Raw genomic sequence first — 21,953 nt, forward strand, 5'->3', positions numbered from 1 at the left:
ATTTCATTTTAAAATAGAAAAAATCTGAAATGAGATCTCAGCTATCCAGAAACCTCAGATAATGAGTTGATCTAGACAGCTGAGGGTTTATAATTTTGAAATAGCAATATCTTTTCTCTTAGCCACTTCATATAGGGATGTTTCAAAGATGTATTATACACTTTGCTGCCTTCACAAAGAAAATCTATTGAAAATACATCTTGGCTGATTCACATAATTATCATGGCCATCAAATACATACTGTACTGTGCTTTAAATCCAAAGAGATCCTCAGGGAAGACTTGACGTGTGTCTGTTTTTTCTTTAAATAGATCAAAACTGCTCTGTGTTTAAGGTTCTTTTCCATCTCAACACCTTGTTTAAACTATTGTTTTATTGATTATAATGATATAATCAGCATTTGGTCAAAAAAGAATATTAGAAAAAATAGGACAAAATGAAAATCATCCATAATACCATGACCTAGCCACAAATATTGTTAATCTTCTGAAGTACCTTATTCAGATTTTGTAGCAACTATATACATATATTTTACATAGCTGAGATCAGTTATAACCAGTTTTGTATCTTGAGCTATTTCCTGTAAGATGTTACCTGCTTTGAGAATTAGCTCATCTCCACTGGTGCAGCATATTAGCTAGCTATATCACTTCTTATTACTGCCAGTGGGTCTTAACATATCTACCCCTACCGACACTAGTATGCTGTTTCCCTTTTGCTGGGGTGGGGGTGGGGAGACAGAGTCAATATAACTGTTTAATAGAAGAGTAAACAGATTTGAGTGAGGGATTGGGAAGGCTCTCTTTAGATGAAATTCCATGTGCTATTGTTTAGGGACTTTCACATTCCTTTTGCCTATTCAGAGATATTTTGGTTTTTGCATACTTAACAGGTTTATGGGCATGTTTTGAAGAAATAGATGGCATTTTCAGGTAGGTGTGATTGCCGGAAAGCTGACTTTCAGGTATGTGAGGTGTTACTTGTACTCCAATGCTACCAAATAGCATAATTTGGATGCATGAGCCTGGCCTAGCACCTTTCTAGCACCAACCTATACCGACAAGAAAGACATCCCCCTTCAATTCATTCTTGCTGAATAAGTAGCAACAATATGCATTATGACTTGTCCTAAGGATGACTAGCTTACAAATCTATGTCCTCATGCCATTGCGTACTTGTTACCATATTAACCCTTATCATATTGTATAATAGTAGGTGGAAGCATATGGAATTGACTTTTGTATAGGTAAAAAATTGAGAATTTCATATGATTCAACATAATAGTTAACTTCATGTGTCTCTTTACCATAGTAGATAGTAAGTAACTGTGGGGAAAGTTCCATCTTTGTGTCTTCAGGGTCTGGCTATAATAAATGCTTAGGGAATTCTGGCCAAGATGGAGGCATAGAGGGACACTCTGCATCTCCCTCCACAGCTAAGAGGGAGTGCAGCTACCTCAAAACTGGAGACAACCAGGGGTTCCAGGAGATTGAGCTGCCTGGAAGTCCAGCAAACAAAGATGTGAGGAAGAGATGCTCATCCAGGCAGGTAGGAGGGGCGGAGAGGACACGGTGTGGTGGTGGCAGCAGTATCTGCGGGCTGGCGGAAAGCACAGTCCCATGTTTTGAAAGGTCAGGAAGGACACCTGGGGAGAACTCCCAGCTCCTCACTGGACCTTGAAGCCTAAGGTCCCAGCACCGGGGAAAATTAAACCTCATTGCTTCTGACTGTGCAGACCAGTGGGGGTTGGGGTGGAGGCAGAAGCTTCAGGTGTCAGTGGGGTCTGCTTCTATAAAGGGCCCCGATGGTCCTGGAAAGTCCTCAGACTCACCCACTCTGGAAACAATGGCTAGGGCAGCAGCTAAAAGGGTGCCAATCTGGTGCAGAGGTGGGAGAGGTGCCTGGAAAAGGGATGAGTGCTGGGCAGGTGGCATTGTTCTATCTCAGACCCTTCCCCCACATACAGCGCCACAACGAAGTGAAATAGGTCACCCTGTACTGACCCCAAGGCTCCACCTTTTACAATGTAATAGGAGCAGCAGCTCTACCTGAGACTCGGAAGCAAACAAACACAGGAGCCTGTCAGAATGAAGAGACAGAGAAGTATGGCCCAAAAGGGGGAAAAGATCAAGGTTCCAGTGGGAGAACTAAGTGACGAGGAGATAGCCAATCTAACAGATGAGGAGATAGACAACCTAACAGATGCAGAATTCAAAACATGGGTGATAAATATGCTCACAGGCATGACAGATATGCTTGAGTATGGCAAATGCATAAGAGAAGAAGTGAAGGCTATGCTAAGTGAAACAAAGGAAAAACCAAACAAAACCAATGGTGAAGGGAAGGAAATCGGGGTTCAAATCAATGATTTGGGACATAAGGAAGAAAAAAATAATCAACCAGTTCAGAATGAGGAAACAAGAATTTTTAAAAAATGAGGAAAACTTCTCAAATTTTGCGAAGGAGATGGACATACAGGTACAGGAAGCACGGAGGGTCCGGGGCGAGCTAGACCCAGAGGGAACCACACCAGAATGTATCATGATTGAGATGCCAAAGGTGAAAGATAAAGATAGAGTTCTGGGGGCAGCAAGAGAGAGGTGGAGAGTTGCCTACAATGGGGTGCCTATAGGACTATCAGCTGATTTCTGAGAGGACACTGCAAGCAGGAAGGGACTGGCAAGCAGTATTCAATGTGATGAAAAGCAACCTACAACCAAGATTACTCTATCCAGCAAAGCTATAATTTAGAATGGAAGGGCAAATGAAGTGCTTCCCAGACAAGGTGACGCTAAAGGAGTTCTTCATCACCAAGCTGTTATTATATGAAATGTCAAAGGGACTTAATAAAAAGAAGATCAAAATTATGAACACTAAAATGACAACAAACTCACAACTCAACAACTGAATCTAAAAAATAAAAACAAAATCCAACTAAGCAAACCAGAATAGGAACAGAATCATAGGCATGGGGATCATTTGGAGGGTTATCAACTGGGAGGGGGTAGGGGGAGAAATGGTAAAATGGTGCAGGGGCTAAGAAGCATAATTGGTTGGTACAAAATAGACAGGGGTAAGTTAAGAATAGTGTAGAAAAGGTTGAAGCCAAAGAACTTATATGCAGGACCCATGGAAATGAACTATGGGTTTGGGACTGCTGGAGGGAAGTGGGGTACTGGGCAGAGGGGAGCAAAGGGAAAAATTTGGAACTACTGTAACAACATAATCAATAAAATATATTTAAAAAAAAAGAAGAAACGGAAAGTAGGGCAGCTACACAGAAGAGGTTGGATTATGTAACATAGGAGCTCCACACCAGGAAGTGTTCATCATATTTTGAAAAAACAGCTGGAGGACCAGCAGTTGTGTACATGCTGTTTATTAATCACATTACAAGGGAGTGCACAGACGGCAATGGGTCTTCCAGGAGAGAGACTGCACCCTGCCTCTGGCCTTGATGCCACTTATAGAGTTAGGGAGGGATCAGTGGCAGCAGGGAGGGAGCCAGGGTAGCCTGTGAAAGTGCTGCAGGTTTGTGATAAACAACAGAGCCTTGAAACACAGGAACCTAGACACAGGGGCCTTCAGAGTCTGTATTCCTTGTTCCTTATGGCTGCTGGCCAGGTCGCAATCTGTGCTCTGAGGTCCATGGAGGGGCTATGTCTTGAGCTACCTTACAGACTATGTGACTGTCCCCATACTAACAGGTGAGGATTACTTCTTTGTGCCTAGCATTAGTACAGAAACACATATTTACAGAGTGCAATTGTCTGTGTCTGTGTGTGTGCATGATCCTGAGGACCTTTTTGCCTTACCCATGATACTTGGTGTTTGTATGCATATGTATTTTTAAGGGTCTCTGTACCTATCAAAAAATGCTAATGCATTTTGGTTTTAGCCAATGAAAGACTTTTGATTGGAAAAAAAATGTTGAAAATACTTATTTAAAGAATGTGAACAAAATATAGATAGATTTAGATTTAGAAAACTAGATCTATCTATCTATCTATCATCTATATAAAATAAGCCATTACAGATTTGATTTGACCCAGGTAAACAATGCTTTGGACATGGTTTAAGTAAGAAAGAATTCTCATTTCACTTCATTTCTTTTCTTTTTCAGACAATGTTGTCGCTCAACTTCACTTCTCCTTCTAATCACTTTTTTTATGTCTATTGCCTGGAGCTTTTCTCCTCATAAACTTTTTTTTTTTCAGCTTTGTCGAGATATAATTGACCTGTAACACAGTGTAACTTTGAGGTGTACATGATGACTTGATATATGTATATATTGTGAAATGATCCATCAACTCATAGTTACAATTTTTTTGTGAGAACATTTAAGATTCAGTCTCCTAGCAACTTTCAAGTATACAACACAGTATTGTTAACTATAGTCAATATGCTGAATATTAGATCCTCCAAATTTATTCATCTTCTAAATGAGTTTTTACTTTAACCAGTATTTTCCTAACTTTACCCACCCCCCACAGGCCCTTGCAACCACAAATCTACCCTCTGTTTCTATGAGTTCAGCTATTTTTTTTAGCTTTTTTGATGTTTAAATTTATTTACTTTCTTCTCAAGATTTCTTTTCACAACCTTATACAACTTTCCTAGATCCTTTTAGTTTGCCTTTTCTTACCCATTCAGAAGAAACCAGCTTTAGAACAGGTCACTTTCTTCCTTTTTCTTCAAATGTATCTCCATAATTTATACCTTCTACTACCAGAACCATACAATTCCTTCCCTACTTAATTAGAATTTTTAACACTTAAAAATCTTAATTTTTAAGGACAACTAAAAACTAAATAATTACCATTACACAAAAATCAAAACACATGAGACAGGTACCATAAAGCAAAACTCACTAACTTAGAATGGAACAGCTGAAGTAAGTTACATTGATCTATTCAGAGAGCTAAGGTTTTTCCTTTTGATAAGAACTACCTTCCATAAACCAGCTCTTTAAAAGATGGCCCAGATAAGAGTTCTTGAAAAGACCAGGTATTTATATCTCAAAGGTACAGAGAAAGAAATACAAGATCCTCCTAGAAGGTTTTGGTTTCATAAAGCCAATTATTTAGAAGCTTTCTTTTTTCTTTTTCTTTCCATTCTAATTTTATTTTTTATTTTATCTTTTTATAGAATTTTTGTTTTGTTTTTCAATTACAGTTGTCCCATTTTTCCCCCATTGCTCCCTTCCACCAAGCCCACCCCTTCTCCCACAATCATACCCACCCCCGTTGTCCATGTCCATGAGTCATTTATATATGTTGACTAAACCTTTTCCTTAATTATCCCCCTTCTCTCCCTCACCTCTCCACCCTAATAACTGTTATTCTGTTCCTTGCTCTATTTAGTTCATTTGTTTGTGTTGTTCTTAGTCTCCTGTATTAGGTGATATCATATGGTATTTTGCTTTCTTTGCCTGACTTATTTCACTAAGAATAATTCTCTCTAGTTCCATCCATGTTGTCGCAAATGGCAGGAGTTTCTTCTTTCTTTTAGCTTCATAGTATTCCATTGGGTAAATGTACCACAGTTTTTAAATCCACTCATCTACAGATGGGCACTTAGGCTGTTTACAGCATTTGGCTATTGTAAACAGTGCTGCTATGAACATAGGGGTGCATAAGTTCTTTTGAATTAGGGTTTTAGGAGTTTTGGGGTATAATTCTAGCACTGGTATTGGTGGTTCAAAAGGCAGTTCCATTTTTAGTTTTTTGAGGTAATTCCATACTGTTTTCTATAGAGGCTGCACCAGTATGCATTTCCACCAATGGTGCAGTAGGGTTCCCATTTCTTTACATCCTCGCCAGCACTTCTTGTTAGTTGATTTGTTGATCAAGACCATTCTGACAGGTGTAAAGTGGTATCTCACTTTGGTTTTTATTTGCATCTCTCTGACGGCTAGCGATGTTGAGCCTTTTTTCATGTGTCTATGGACCTTCTGTATGTCCTCCTTTGAGAAGTGTGTGTTCAGCTCCTTTGCCCATGTTTTAACTGGGTTGTCTGTTTTCTTGATGTTGAGTTGTATAAGTTCTTTATATATTTTGGAGATCAGTCCCTTGTCTGAGGTATCATTGGCAATTATGTTTTCCCATATGGTTGGTTTCCTTTTCATCTTGCTGATGTTTTCTTTTGATGAGCAGAAAGTCTTTAGTTTGATGTAGTTCCATTTGTTAATTTTTTCTTTATTTCTCTTGCCTGAGGAGATGTATCCGTGAAAATATTGTTACGTGGGATATCTGAAATTTTCCTGCCTATGTTTTGCTCTAGGACTTTTATGGTGTCACAGCTTACATCTAAGTCTTTGATCCATCTTGAGTTTATTCTGGTGTGTGGTGTAAGTTGGTGGTCTAGTTTCATTTTTTGCACATCCCTGTCCAGTTCTCCCAGCACCATTTGTTAAAGAGGCTCTTCTCACTCCATTTTATGTTCCTTCCTCCTTTATCAAAGATTAGTTGACCATATAGTCCTGGATTTATTTCTGGACTCTCTATTCTGTTCCATTGATCTATATATCTGTTCTTATTCCAGTACCAGACTGCTTTGATCACAGTGGCTTTATAGTATTGTTTGATGGCTGGTATTATGATTCCTCCTGCTGTGATCTTCTGTGTCAAGATTGCTTTGGCTATTCAGGGTCTTTTTGGTTCCATGTGAATTTTTGGAGTATTTGTTCTAGGTCAGTGAAATATGTCATTGGTATTTTAATAGGGATTGCATTGAATCTGTAAATTGCTTTGGGTAGTATGGCCATTTTGATGATGTTGATTCTTCCCATCCAAGAACATGGTATTTGCTTCCATTTATTTGTATCTTCCTTAATTTCTTTCTTCAGTGTTACATAGTTTTCCGAGTACAGGTCTTTTATCTCTTTGGTTAAGTTCATTCCTAAGTACTTTATTTTTCTTGTTGCTATAGTAAATGTTATTTTCTTTTTTGTCTCTGCCTCTGATATTTTATTGTTAGTTTACAGAAATGCCTTAGATTTCTGTATATTTATTTTGTACCCTGCTATTTTGCCAAATTCACTTATTATATCAAGTAGTTTTTTAGTGGAGTCTATAGGATTTTCTATGTATAATATCATGTCATCTGCATATAATTGTAGTTTTACTTTCTCTTTTCCAATTTGGATACCTTTGAGTTCAGCTTTTTAACATTCCTCATATAAATGAGATCACACAGTATTTGTCTTATCTGACATTTCTCTTAACATAATGCCTTCCATTTGGTCTATAGTTATATTCAAGTCCGCTATTTCCTTATTGATTTTCTGTCTGGATAACCTATTAAATGTTGAAAGTGGGGTATTGTATTCCCCCACTACTATTGTATTGCTGTTTACTTCTCCCCTCAGTTATGTTAACATTTGCTCTAAATATTTAGGTGTTTCAATGTTGGAGATACACACACACACACACACACACACACACACACACACACACACACACACATTATCTTCTTGATAAATTAACCCCTTTATCATTATATAGTGACCTTCCTTGTCTCTTGTGACTGAATATGAATCTCTTTTATCTGATACAAGTATGGTTACTCCTGCTCTCTTTTGGTTACCATTTGCATGGAATACCTTTTCCATCCTTTCACTTTTAGCCTATGTGAGTCCTTAAAGATAAAGTGAGTCTCACAAAGGCAGCATATTGTTTGATATCTTTCATCCATTAAGCCACTCTTTATCTTTTAACTGAAAAATTTAATCCATTTATGTTTAAAGTAATTATTGATAGGTAAGTCCTTACTACTGATATATTGTAATTGTTTTCTGACTGATTTTTAGTTTCTTCCTTCTTACCTTGCTGTTTTTCTTTATAATTTATTTTTTGTAGTATTAATAATATGCTATAATTTCTTTCTCTTTCTCTTTTGTGTATCTATTATAGGTTTCTTCTCTGTTGTTACTATAAGCCTTATAGTTATGACAGTCTATTTTAAACTAATAACAACTTATTTTCAGATGCATTCAAAACCTCTACACTTTTACTTCTATTGCACCAAAACACATTTTATGCTATTGATTTCACATGTTACATTATTTATATTGTGCATTCACTAACAAATTATTGTAGCTATGGTAATTTTAAATATTATCATATTTTAACTTTTATACCAGGGATAAAAGTCATTTGTGAACCACCATTACAGTATTAGGGTATTCTGAATTTGACTATGTATTTACCTTTATCAATGAGTTTAATGCTTCTGTATCTTTTCCATTGTTCTCCTGTGTCCTTTCGTTTCAACTTGAAAAATATCCTTTAGCATTTCTTGTAAGTCAGGTCTACTGGTGCTAAACAAATGTTAGCTTTCTTTTTTCTTTCTGGGAATATCTTTATATCTCTTTTATTTCTGAGGGAGAGTTTTGCAAAGTGTGGTATTCTTGGTTGGCAGGGTTTTTTTCAGCACTTTGAATATATCATCCCAGTCCTTCTTGTCTGAAGATTCTGCTGAATAATCCAGTGGTAGCATTATTTGGGTTTCCTTATATGTGATGAATGGTTTTTCCCATGCTACATTCAAAGTTCTCTCTGCCTTTGACTTTTAACATTTTAATTATCATGTATCTCAGGGTAATATTTATTGGGATGATCTTGTTTTGTAGTTCTTTGAGTTTAATGTACCTGGATATCCATATCTCTCCTAAATATGGGACGTTTTCAGCTATTATTTCTTTAAACAAACTCTCTGCCTCTTTCTCCTCCTTTTGAGACTCCCATGATACAAATGTGCATGCACTTGATAGTGTCCCATAATTCATGTAGGCTTTCTTCTGTAGTTTTCATTCTTTTGCTTTTCTTTGTGTTCCTCCAGTGAATTTCAAGTGATCTGTCTTCAAACTTGCTGATTCTTCCTTCTGATTGAACCTGATAATGCTCTCTATTGAAATTTTCGGTTGTCATTGTATTCTTCAGCTCTAAGATTTCTAGTTGGTTCCTTTTTTGTTTTCTATTTCTTAATTAAATTTCTCATTTTGTTCATGCATTGGTTTACTGATTTAGTTAGTTGTTTATCTGTGCTTTCTGGCATTTCATAATATTTCTTTGAAATTATTATTTTGAATTCTTGCCAAGTAATTCATAGGTCTCCATTCCTGAGGTTACTAGAGCTTTAATTAGTTTCCATTGGTAGCATCATATTAGCCTGATTCTTTATGATCCATGTAGCTTTGCATTGGTGTCTGTGCATTTAAAGGCACAAATACTCCTTTCAGTTTCTATAGATTAATTTCAACAGGTAAATAACTTATCCTGCCAGGTCCCACAGCTGATGGGATTACCTCTAAAATTGCAGTCATGCTGTCTTAGAGCTGAGTCACAAGGCTGATTCTAGGCCTGAGGCTGGCAGGCTTGTTACTAGTGTTATGGCTGGTGTGGATTCTGCCTGGTCCCTGGGTGTATGGGATGGTCTACAGCACCTTATTTAGTAGGGTGATACTAGGGTAAGGGTCTGCTTCAGCATTCAGAGTTGGAACCTCAGACATTGGGTCTGTACCAGGTATATGAATGGATATGGCTCCCACCAAGTCCCTCAGAGGGCTTCTGCTAGGTCACATGGAGGGTCTCTGGGAAGCAGGACTGGCCCTGGCCCATGACCAAGAGGAAGTAGAACCGAGTCCCAGGACTACTTCAGGGTCCACTGTCAGGACAGAGGTCTGCAGAACTGACTCTGGAGACATGGATGAGTATATCTCCCACCAGGTCCCTGGGTAGGCTGGACTGCTTCCTGATTCCAGTTGAGAGGGGCTGGTGCAGGGTACAGGGCAATTTTAGGATATCTAGAGGTACTGATGGAAGTGCCTCTTACTGGATTCATAGATTTGCAGGACTGCTTATGAACTGCAGCTAGGAGGGGCTTGAGCCCAGTTACAGGGCCATTGTACAATCTACTGTCAAACTGAATTTGGCGGACTTACCTCCAGAGGCTACAGGACCACAGCTGAGAGGGACTGGAGCCTGTTCATTGGATATTTCAGGGTCCATAGCCAGGAACGAACTCTGTGGGCCTATTACCTGAGGTATGAGTGGGTGTGATTCCTCCCAGGTCCCTTGGCACATAGTGCTGGTGGCAGACCCAGGCCATATGGGGTTGTAGCTGAATTCACTGGGGGTACAGAGTTATTTCTTGGTCTGCAGCTGGGACCACAGACAGTGAGTCAGCCACTTAGGTGCAAGCTTGACTTCTCAAAACAGCTTTCCTTGGTCTTGGACTCGACTAGGGTTTCACAATTGCATACCTGGATACCAAAGCTCCCACAAGGGTACTTTTGTCTGTAATTAGATGTCAAATTGTTACTAAGGAAGAAAGACAAGCAGGAGACCTGCTATTCCGCAATCTTGCTGACATCACTCCCCTCCATTTTTTTCTGAATCCCTTCTAGGATAAAGTTGTGTTGATTTATAAGTATATGCACTATATGTATAAAAATACTTACTACAGCATTATTTATAGAAGCAAAAAATAGAAACAAGTTCAATATCCAATTTAGGGATTGATGAAATGAATAATCATATATTCAGATACTATAATATGCAACCATTAAAAAGGTGAATAATAAAGCGGCTTGTTAATATATGAAGATGCTTACAAAGTTAAGTGAAAAAGTAAAAGAGACAACTGTGTATAAATATAACATGAATAAGATGAAATATACATAGAAATACAAGATAGAACAAAATACACAAAAATGTTAATGGTGATTGCTCTGGATATTGAGACTATAGATGAAATTTTCCTTAGTCTTCACATATTATATATTTCCAAATTTTCTACAAAGAGCAAATATTATCTTTTATACTGTAAAACATTTTAATAGGAAAATATGATAACCTATTTGAAATTATTTGGTCAAGCTTGGAAAAAGAAAAGGCAAAAGGGAAATATGATAAATATCTAAAATAGAGCATATATTTATGTAGATGGTTGATTTATTCATTCACTCAGTAAATCTTTGTTAAGGAGGACATACTATGTCCCTGAAACACAATCTTAGGCATTACATTTCTTACTTTTTATTTTTTTATGTCAGAATGGTTGAGAACTTTTTTAAAATTGTTTTTCTATTACTTTTCTTTTTTTTATTTTTTTCAGTTCCTAAAATCATGTTATGAACCCCATCAAGATTTTACCAGTCCAGATATATTTAACAAGTCAAGATGTCCATCTCAGTACACACGCACTTCTACAACTAGTATGGAAGTCAAAAACTTAGGATGTTCTACAGGATTCTGGCTTATAATTTCCCAGTTTACCCTGAGTGAGTAGACAAAGGCAGATGTATATTATTATGGCTTCCCCATTGTTCTTTTGATGTTAGTATGTCTTACTTTATATTTTCTCTGAAGATAACAAACAAAATCCTTTTGATAACTTTGAAAGTTCTAGTTCTTTACAGAAATGTTACATTCTCATTTCAAGGCTTCCTCCCAGACATTTTCTTTTTTTTTTTTTTTTTTCAGATTTAATGTGTTTTATTGATTAAAATATTACATTTGTGCCACTTTCCCTTCCCTCTGCTCCCCTCCACCCGGTGGCCCCCTCCCTCCAGTTGTCCCCCCCTTTTAGATTATGTCCATTAGTTGTGCATACAGTTCCTCCCAACCTCTCTCCGTCTATTCCATTCCCTCCTACCATGATCCCCAATTCCTATATCATCTCCCTCCCTCTCCCCACTCCCCCTCCCTGTTGACCTCCCCCCACTATGCTTCCCTTACCCACAGTTCCTTTTCCACTCTCGTTGCCTGTTTCGTTTGCCTTTGTTTCATCTCCCTAGCTTCTGTTTTTTAAACCAGTCCCTTTAACTTCTCATATAACAGTGGTTTGGATCTAATGAACTCTTTCAGTTTTATTTTGTCCTGGAAACACTTTCTCTGTCCTTCTATTCTGAATGACAATTTCGCTGGATAGAGTATTCGTGGTTGTAGGTTTTGGATTTTCATTACTTTGAATATTTCTTGCCAGTCCCTTCTTGCTTGTAGGGTTTCCCTTGAGAAGTCAGCTGATAGTCTAATTGGGACCCCTTTGTACATAATTCTTTTCTTCTCTCTTGCTGCTTTTAAGATTCTCTCTTTATCTTTAATTTTTGACATTTTGATTATAATGTGTCTTGGAGTGGTTCTCCCTGGGTCCAGTCTCTTGGGAACTCTCCTTGCTTCCTGGACCTGCAAGTCTATTCCCTTCCCCAAGTCTGGGAAGTTCTCCTTTATTATATTTTCACTCAATTTTTCAAGTTCTAGTTCATCTTCCTCATTCTCTGGCAAACCAATGATTCTTATGTTGGGCCTTTTATAGCTGTCCCAGAGGTTTCTGATCCTCTCATTGTTGCTTGCCATTTCCTCTCGCTGCATTGGTTGACTGCTTGTTCCTTCTCCATATTCCAGTTTGTTGAAATGAACTCTGGATTCCTCACCATCTGTCTCGTACGTGGTTTTGTTCCTTTCGTTATGAAAGTTTTTCGCTTCTTTCATATCTTTTTCCTGCTCTTTTGTGAATTCTGTAAGCCACCTGATAACAATGGCCCAGAACTGAGCCTCTGACAGGTTTCTTATCTGTTCATCTGTCAGGTTCTCTATCTGCTGCCTGGTGAGCTGCACCACCGGGATCTCTATATTTATCTGCCACATTTTGACAGATGCGTTTTGTTTTCCTGGGCTGGCTGTCGGGGGCGGTGCCTGTGTAAGCGTCACAAATCAGCGACCTGCCGGCGCCTGCCTGTCGGCGACCTATTTCGCAGCCCTGTGGTGCTTTCTGTGGGGGCGGGGGTCCAAGATGGATTCACACAGTTATTCAGCTAGGAGACCGGGATCCGTCCTCCCGCCCCCCTGGGCCTCACTGTTCAAGGCGATGCTGCGGCTGCTCCCCAGCGCCGGAGTCGCGCACGCCAGGGGCTTGATTGGAGTCGCGCACGCCAGGGGCTTGATTGCCTCTGGGCTTTTTCGCCGCCCCGCCCCGCCGCTCCGCAAACAGCTTTGCCTTCTTTAACTCTTACCTGCCCAAATGGCACCGCTGGTTTATAACTTCATATGTTGGGCTTCTGTGTAGCTTTATTTTCTGGAATTTCTAGTTATCCTTTGTTTCGAAGTAGTTGTATTCCTCTCTGGTTGTAGAGGGAGACCTAGCGTGTCCGTCTAAGCCTCCATCTTGTCCAGACATTTTCAAGGTAATTGGCTTACTATAATATGGACCTTCACCAAATAAAATGTTAAAACTCTGTCTATTAATCTGTAGTCCTCTCAACCACTCATATAAGCATATTTGGTGGAAAGGCTGTCCACACTGGGAATTATAACACACTTGATCAGGCATGGGCACCATCAAGTTGATAGGCATAACAAATTCCACAATCCATAGAAAAATCAGATTAGAAGAATCTCAAATAAAAAACCTAACCATAAAGCTACAAGAACTAGAACAACAACAACAAACAAAGCCTAGGGCAAAAAGAAGAAAGGAAATCATCAAGATCAAAGCAGAATTAAACGACATAGAAACTAAACGAACAATCCAAAAAATCAACAAAACTAGGAGCTGGTTCTTTGAAAAAATAAATAAAATTGACAAGCCTCTAGCCAGGCTTATTAAGAAAAAAAGAGAGAAGACTGAAATAAACAAAATCAGAAATGAAAGAGGAGAAATCACGACTGATACCTCAGAAATACAAATGATAGTTAGAAATTACTTCGGACAACTGTATGACAAGAAATTTGACAATCTAGAACAAATGGACAAATTTCTAGAAACATACAACCTTCCAAAACTGAATCAAGAAGAAGTGGAAAGTCTCAACAGACCAATAACAAAGAAGGAAATTGAAACAGTAATCAAAAATCTCTCTGCACACAAAAGCCCTGGACCGATGGCTTCACAGGCGAATTTTACAAAACACTTAGGGAAAAACTAACTCCTACCCTCCTCAAACTATTGCAAAAAATCCAAGAAGAGGGAAAAATCCCAAACTCTTTCTATGAAGCCAGTATTACCCTAATCCCAAAACTAGGTCAAGACACAGCAAACAAAGAAAACTGCAGGCCAATATCACTGATGAACATAGATGTTAAAATCCTCAATAAAATTTTGGCAAGCAGGATCCAACAATACATCAAAAAGATCATACACCATGATCAAGTCGGATTCATCCCAGGGATGCAAGGATGGTTTAATATTCGCAAATCAATAAATATAATACATCACCTAAACAAAATGAAAGACAAAAATCACATGGTCATATCTATAGATGCAGAAAAAGCATTTGATAAAGTACAACAGCCATTTATGTTGAAAACACTCAGCAAAATGGGAATAGAGGGAGCATACCTTAACATCATTAAGGCTATATGTGAGAAGCCTGAAGCCAACATTATACTCAATGGACAAAAACTGAAAGCATTCCCCCTGAAATCAGGAACTAGACAAGGCTGTCCACTCTCCCCACTTCTATTCAACATAGTGTTGGAAGTCCTAGCCACAGCAATCAGACAAGACAACGAAATAAAAGGCATCTAAATTTGGAAAGAAGAAGTAAAACTATCACTATTTGCAGACGACATGATAGTATACCTAAAAAACCCTATAAACTCCACTAAAAGGCTACTTGATATAATAAGTGAATTTGGCAAAATATCAGGGTACAAAATAAATATACAGAAATCTAAGGCATTTCTGTACACCAACAATACAATATCAGAGACAGAAGCAAAAAAGAAAATACCATTTACTATAGCTACAAGAAAAATAAAGTACCTAGGAATAAACTTTACCAAAGAGATAAAAGACCTGTACTCTGAAAATTATGCAACATTGAAGAAAGAAATTAAGGAAGATACAAATAAATGGAAGCAAATACTATGTTCTTGGATGGGAAGAATCAACATCATCAAAATGGCCATACTACCCAAAGCAATTTACAGATTCAATGCAATCCCTATTAAAATACCAATGACATATTTCACTGACCTAGAACAAATCCTCCAAAAATTCATATGGAACCGAAAAAGACCCTGAATAGCAAAAGCAATCTTGAAACAGAAGAACACAGCAGGAGGAATCACGATACCAGACATCAAACAATACTACAAAGCCACTGTGATCAAAACAGTCTGGTACTGGCATAAGAACAGACATATAGATCAGTGGAACAGAATTGAAAGCCCAGAAATAAACCTAGGCCTCTATGGTCAACTAATCTTTGATAAAGGAGGAAGGAACATAAAATGGAGTGAGAAGAGCCTCTTTAACAAATGGTGCTGGGAGAACTGGACAGGGACGTGCAAAAAAATGAAACTAGACCACCAACTTACACCACACACGAGAATAAACTCAAGATGGATTAAAGACTTAAATGTAAGCCGTGATACCATAAAAGTCCTAGAGGAAAACATAGGCAGGAAAATTTCAGATATCACATATAACAATATCTTCACTGATACATCTCCTAAGGCAAGAGAAATAAAGGAAAAAATAAACAAATGGGACTACATCAAACTAAAAAGTTTCTGCTCATCAAAAGAAAACATCAGCAAGATGAAAAGGAAACCAACCACATGGGAAAACATATTTGCCAATGATATCACAGACAAGGGACTGATCTCCAAAATATATAAAGAGCTTATACGACACAACACCAAGAAAACAAACAACCCAATTAAAAAATGTGCAAAGGACCTGAACAAACACTTCTCCGAAGAGGACATACAGAAGGTCCGTAGGCACATGAAAAAATGTTCAACATCATTGGCCATCAGAGAGATGCAAATAAAAACCACAATGAGATACCACCTTACACCTGTCAGAATGGCCATCATCAACAAATCAACAAACAACAAATGCTGGCGAGGATGTGGAGAAACAGGAACCCTACTGCACTGTTGGTGGGAATGCAGACTGGTGCAGCCACTATGGAAAACAGTATGGAATTACCTCAAAAAACTAAAAATGGAACTGTCATTTGAACCAGTGATTCCACTGCTAGGATTATACCTGAAAAATCCTAAAACCCTAATTCAAAAAAACTTATGCACCCCTATGTTCATAGCAGCGCTGTTTACAATAGCTAAGTGCTGGAAACAGCCTAAGTGCCCATCTGTGGATGAGTGGATAAAAAAACTGTGGTACATCTACACAATGGAATACTATGTAGCAGAAAGAAGGAAGGAACTCCTGCCATTTGCGACAACATAGATGGAACTAGAGAGGATTATGCTTAGTGAAATAAGTCAGGCAAAGAAAGCAAAATACCATATGATATCACCCAATACAGGAAACTAAAGAGCAACACAAACAAACGGACTAAATAGGCAAAGACTAGAATAGTAGTCAACAGGGGGGAGGGGGGAGGGAGAGAAGGGGGATAAGTAAGGGAAGGGTTTAGTCAAAGAATGTGTATGAATGACTCATGGTCATGGACAATGGGGAGGGATATAATTGTGGGAGAAGGGATGGGCAGGGAGGGGGGAGCAATGGGGGAAAAATGGGACAACTGTAATTGAATAACCAAAAAATAAAATTAAAAAAAAAACAAAAACAAAAAAAGAAAAATCAGATTTTTCCAGAATAGCACAAGCTAGAAAATCAATTTCTTTAACATCTTTCAATTTTTATAACAGATATTTTCTGGATCCCACAAATGTAGGCTTCTGCTCAGCTTAATTCCCAGGGGTTTCATCACTTGGTCAGCTCTAAGAAAACAGAACTTAGGAAGCATACATAGTAGGATGCCTGGGGTCTGCCTCTATGTTTATTGAAGAATTATTCCCTACTGCAATTTTGTGTGCTGTTGCTCTCCATGTAGGTTTTTCTGGATCAAGTATCCAAGTCTTCCAACCAATTTTATCCATAGAATGTCTTCAGTGATTCCAATAATGCCAATTATTGACTACGGATGCTTATTACAGAGCTCTGTGGTGTCCAGAAATCAGAAAATGAAACAGGAAAATTCACAAAACTATCTGGTGGTTCTGTAGGGTACTTTGCTTTCAAATTGAGAGTGATTAGATGCTCTCTACCAGAAGCATATTCAGCTTTTAACTTAATGGTACTGAAGCAAGAAACTGCATATACAAGTTTATCCCAACTAATAATTCCTATCTCTTTAATAAGACTTGAGTAGAACCGGGGAGGAGGAGGTAGTGCATGTATCTCTTGTTTATTCTTCAAAGCAACTTCCAAAACCACCTTCAACTCCATCATAAAGCTCATTAGATTAGCAAGTACTTCTTTCTCTGTTGTACTATTTGATGATATCCATTAAGTATTGTCCTCAGCTGCCAACTTGTATTCTTCAGTTCCAAATCTCCAGGAAACAATATTTTAATATGTAAATCTCTTCCATGAGCAGTAATGAATATTCATACCTGTTTTTTGCTCAGTTTTGGGAAAGAAGCAATGGGCACTGGTGCACAGGCTTACTTCCATCACCTCCATGGCTCGCCATCCATGGAGCCTCGGGAGGCCTATGAGCCAGCCTGGCCACCATTACTTTTCATATGAAAGACTCAGAATGCTGCAGAATTCCACTTCCATTGTGCTTTTTGTTTTGTCTTTTAGAAAATGGAACTAAACCATATAATTTTAGTCAGACAATTCTGAAATATCAGCAAGGAGACACTGACCAATTTGTAATTCTGTAAGTGATGTCCCTCTTCATGTGGTATCATTCCTTTTCACAGTCATATTCTTCACCATCACAATCAAGTATAATAAGAGAATAAGAACCTATAGCATTTGAGAATATGAATCTACCCACAATCATTTCTCAGGATGGTCAGATTCTAGATGATCTCAGCAGGAAATCCTAGTATCATGTTTAGAGCATGCTGAATTTTTTATTTGAAGACAGCCCCTAGACACTGATAGCTTCTATTCATATGTTTCATGAAAGCAAGTGTGAAGCTAAAATATTAATATTATGTTTCTGACAGACCTGTGATGGCTATGGCCCCTCTGATCATGAAACTTAAAAACACATTTATCTACAGTAATGGAACAAATCAGATGACAAAATAAAAATCTTTATGGAGATACTATTATAAGTATGAACCAATTGCATTTCTTAAGTGCATATTCAACTATATTGGTTTTTTTTAAAAAGAACTGTTACTTTTGCAGCCCAATTATAACTAACATGTTTGAATATTCAATCTATCAAAGCAAAATATTCATGCCATATATTAAGATTTTTCTTACATTAAAAAAACAGGAAAAGGATTACTATTTTAATTCCTAGAGTGGCTTGTTCTTGATCCAAAATAATTTTTCTTTCCAAAATTTTACTGCACTAGAATAGCTTAGCTAAGAAAATAAACCACTTTCATTATTATAGAAACACAAAGAAAGCAAGTCTCAGGATGAAATATAAAAGCCAGGGTACAAGCAATATTTTCATTGTTTTGTAAACTTGTAACAGAAGCATTACATTTCATTGTAATTATGTAGAATCTGGAATATGGGGTGATGGATACTTTAAGATTTATTTTAATTGTTCCATTTAGAAACTTACTCTATATTGAAAGAGCCCGAGAGGCAATGCAACTGAAAGTTCAATAAAATATATTTACTGCTCTTATTTAAAAACCTCATAAATTCAGGCTTACATTTTAATTGTTAATATAACTCAATCAATTATAGATATACATGAAACTAATAACATTTTACCTATTTTCCCAGTAATGACCCAATAATCATAATTATACTTATCTGTCATCACATATTTTGAATCATCATATTTTACTAAAAATCCCCCGTTTCTGGAATGAATACTGGAATATTTATGCACTCAAAACAATGTTTCTCTTTTTAATATGATGACAGTTCCATAGCTGAGAGCCACATTTCCTCATAGCCTTGAACTATTCAAAACGAGGCATGTAATATAGGTACAAATTGGATCACACCTCTGTTACTGTAAAAATTTTGGATAACAATGATAATAATCTTTATACACATTAAAGCTCTTTTCAAGTTTTAAATAAACCATGAAAATCACATCTACCATCTCAGTTTGTTTTCACAATCACTGTAGGAAATAAACAAAGTATTCTCATTTGTGCTGAACATTGCGAAGTATTCTCAAATGCGATGAACATTGGAAAATGTGCTATTCATGAAGATTCCCCAAGTTTCAATGTCAAACTTTCTGGGTTTTTTTTTGGGGGGGCGGTATATTAGCAATGGTAGATTTTCTGAGAAGTTTTCACTTTTTTTTAAATTATAAATTTTTCTTTCTTTCTTCAAAGAAGAAAAGGTGGACCACTGTGTAGGAAGCTTATCCTGTGACTTAGGGCTGTCCCTGAAAATGGGCAGTACATCATAATGAATGGTACTAATCGCATTAATATTCTATGCCACCACAGAAAAGTATAGCATGGAGATACATTAATAGAAGATATAGGCTATAATTATAGCACTTCAGTAAATTGTGGGGCATAAGAGTTCCCAGTTGGAAAGAGAAGGAAAGAGACAATGCAGTTGAAGGGATCAGAGGAGAAGTTGTGGGGTGTGAGGGCTACAGAATGGGAGTGTCAGATGTAAAAAAACAAACAAAAAACCCAACGTGAGAGTGGACAAGAATGCTAGAATGACACCTAGTTCTTCCCAGACACCAAAGGAGCTGCATATGTTACACAGGTATACATACAACATAGCTCATTTTATGAAGTTAGATTTTCAAAAAGGCTTTTATAATTTTAAGATCGATCATCTCCCACCTCACATACTTTAAAAGAAACTAACCAAGCTAGTTCAAGTGTATATATTCAAGGTACATGAGGATGTCCCTTTGGTTCAAACTGCTGTAAAAAATGATCAATATAACATGATTTTATAATATTGTTGAGGATTTCTACCTCTTGATACGCATGTGCAATGCCCATTAACATTAAAACACAGATTTATAGGTGCTCACTAATGGATGTATATATCCGTTTTATTGAACTAAAAGGGTCTTATGGCCACTATTTATTTTTAGGCAATGTAGAATTTGAAGAATAGCATACAAGTCTCCTTTTTTTTAAAGCCTAATGTTTATTTACTACTTCATCTAGATGCCACAGTGCTCAAGAAACTTGAAATGATACTCATACAATACATCACAATCACTTGATCCATTAAAAAAAAAAAGGCAGCTGCTTTATAGGCTTAACCATGCTCACATAATGGTGAGGACAGAACATGATAAATACCATAGCCAATTGAAATGGTATAAGCAATTTTAGTAAGCAGAATGTAAGACACACAGCATCCTACACTGCAAAGCATTTTCACAAGCAATGGTGAGAGGCACTAACTCCACGGCATAGTGGATCCATCTAAAGGTCACCACGGGGGACTCATTCAGATACTGGTGCACCCACCCTTTGCTCCTTTGACTATAGCTCTCATTCCTTGCTTGTCATTTCAGTGGGGATTCAGTCAGATGAAATTCTCTAAGATTTTAATAGGAATTGTTTTGTTAGAAGCCTGGCAACCAATTGAAAATACCGCTTTTTCCCACCCCTCCTCAACAATCATCCACTTGAATGACCATCAGTTGTTTCACAAGATAAAATGCATTTATACTGTATAAAGTTGTTTACTTGCCAGCTAGCCAGAAAGCATTATTTAGTTTTATTACTTTGATTACAAAAATCATAAGATAAAATGCATATGCAATAAAAACAGATTATGAAACAAATACCTGTTTTCAAATTGTCTTGGGACTGTTTATGGAGCGGTTTAGCCTAAAACAATTAATAAAACCAGATTTGAATGCGATTATAAATAGGCATAGACTTTTCTTATACAATCCATATTTATATTTATCAATAATAGCTGAGACTTAAAGCTTGCAGTAATAATTTTGTGGAGAAAGTAGCGCAAATTTATTATCCGTGATCCCTTCTTTATCTCTCCCTATTGCATCTGGACAATTCTGTAGTACTTCAGTGATATGACTGAATCTTAATAATGGAAGATTTTTCTGTTTTAAGAGCAAATCTGGCATTTAAAAATCCCAAAGTAAAACATTAACATAGAAAACGTCAGGAAATTAAGCAAATTAAAGATACTGTCAACAGCATGCAGTACTGTCAAAGGACTAATAACCCCAGTTAAACAGCATAAGGAATGGGTAGTGCATTTCTGAAATGTAGATATCAAGGCAAGACAGATATTTAATGTCAAAGAATAAAATATATTTAGAGCAGAATAGCCAGTATATTAAGCCATAAGTTCTTTGATTATTATTGTATCATTTGAACAGCTGACACCAGTGGGTACAAAAAGCAGTAAAAAAAATATATGCGTTTTTAAACTACCAGCTTGCACCAGTACTATCCATGAATCATAACCAGTGCTAGCATATAAATAAGATTCATTTCCAACTTAATGTATTTATATGTTTCAAAATGAGCTTACTTAGGAAAATATAAAGTTGTTAATGATACAGAGTCTTTTCAAAGCAGGCTTCTTTCTTTTTATTTTAAAACTGTATTTTCCTTCCAGTTTAAGTGGCAAGTAGTCAGTAATATAAATTACTTATGTGGATGCTGTTGTAATTAGCTTAAGGAAAATCATAAACATAAGAAGAAAGAATTTTTAACTTTGTTAAGCTTAGAAATAACATATATACCATAATAAAATATTAATCTCCCTGTTCTTCAGATGCAGAATTTTGACATTGTTAAAGGAGTTAGAAGAGGAGAGCACTTTGGAATACATATTGAATTTTTCACTTTAATAATGAAGATGTGGTTCTGTGTAATCTAAAATTAATTTAATGCTAGTGGAAAAGAAGTAATTCTACTATCTCTGTTTTGTTCTCTCCTATTCAAATTTAACAAGTGGTAGCAGCTTTCAGACAGCATACACAAAGAATTCAAATTAGATGTCAAAGTCGAATAAGTCAAGTTCGCCTTCTATTATTTGAATAGGATTTAAATAATTTGTTCAATACC

General features: G+C 37.1%; 1 protein-coding gene and 1 pseudogene across 2 annotated transcripts in view; both read right to left on the minus strand.

The window, feature by feature from the left end:
• The window catches only part of DIAPH2 (diaphanous related formin 2), a 1,048,823-nt gene that overhangs the window by 171,848 nt on the left and 855,022 nt on the right, over window positions 1–21,953 (minus strand). The window lies entirely within an intron of this gene.
• LOC149991141 (E3 ubiquitin-protein ligase FANCL pseudogene) lies at window positions 10,184–17,455 on the minus strand (annotated as a pseudogene).

The sequence above is a fragment of the Furipterus horrens genome, unplaced genomic scaffold (genome assembly GCF_987537825.1).
Source record: "Furipterus horrens unplaced genomic scaffold, mFurHor1.1.pri manual_scaffold_17, whole genome shotgun sequence".
NCBI classification, from domain to species: Eukaryota; Metazoa; Chordata; class Mammalia; order Chiroptera; family Furipteridae; genus Furipterus; species Furipterus horrens.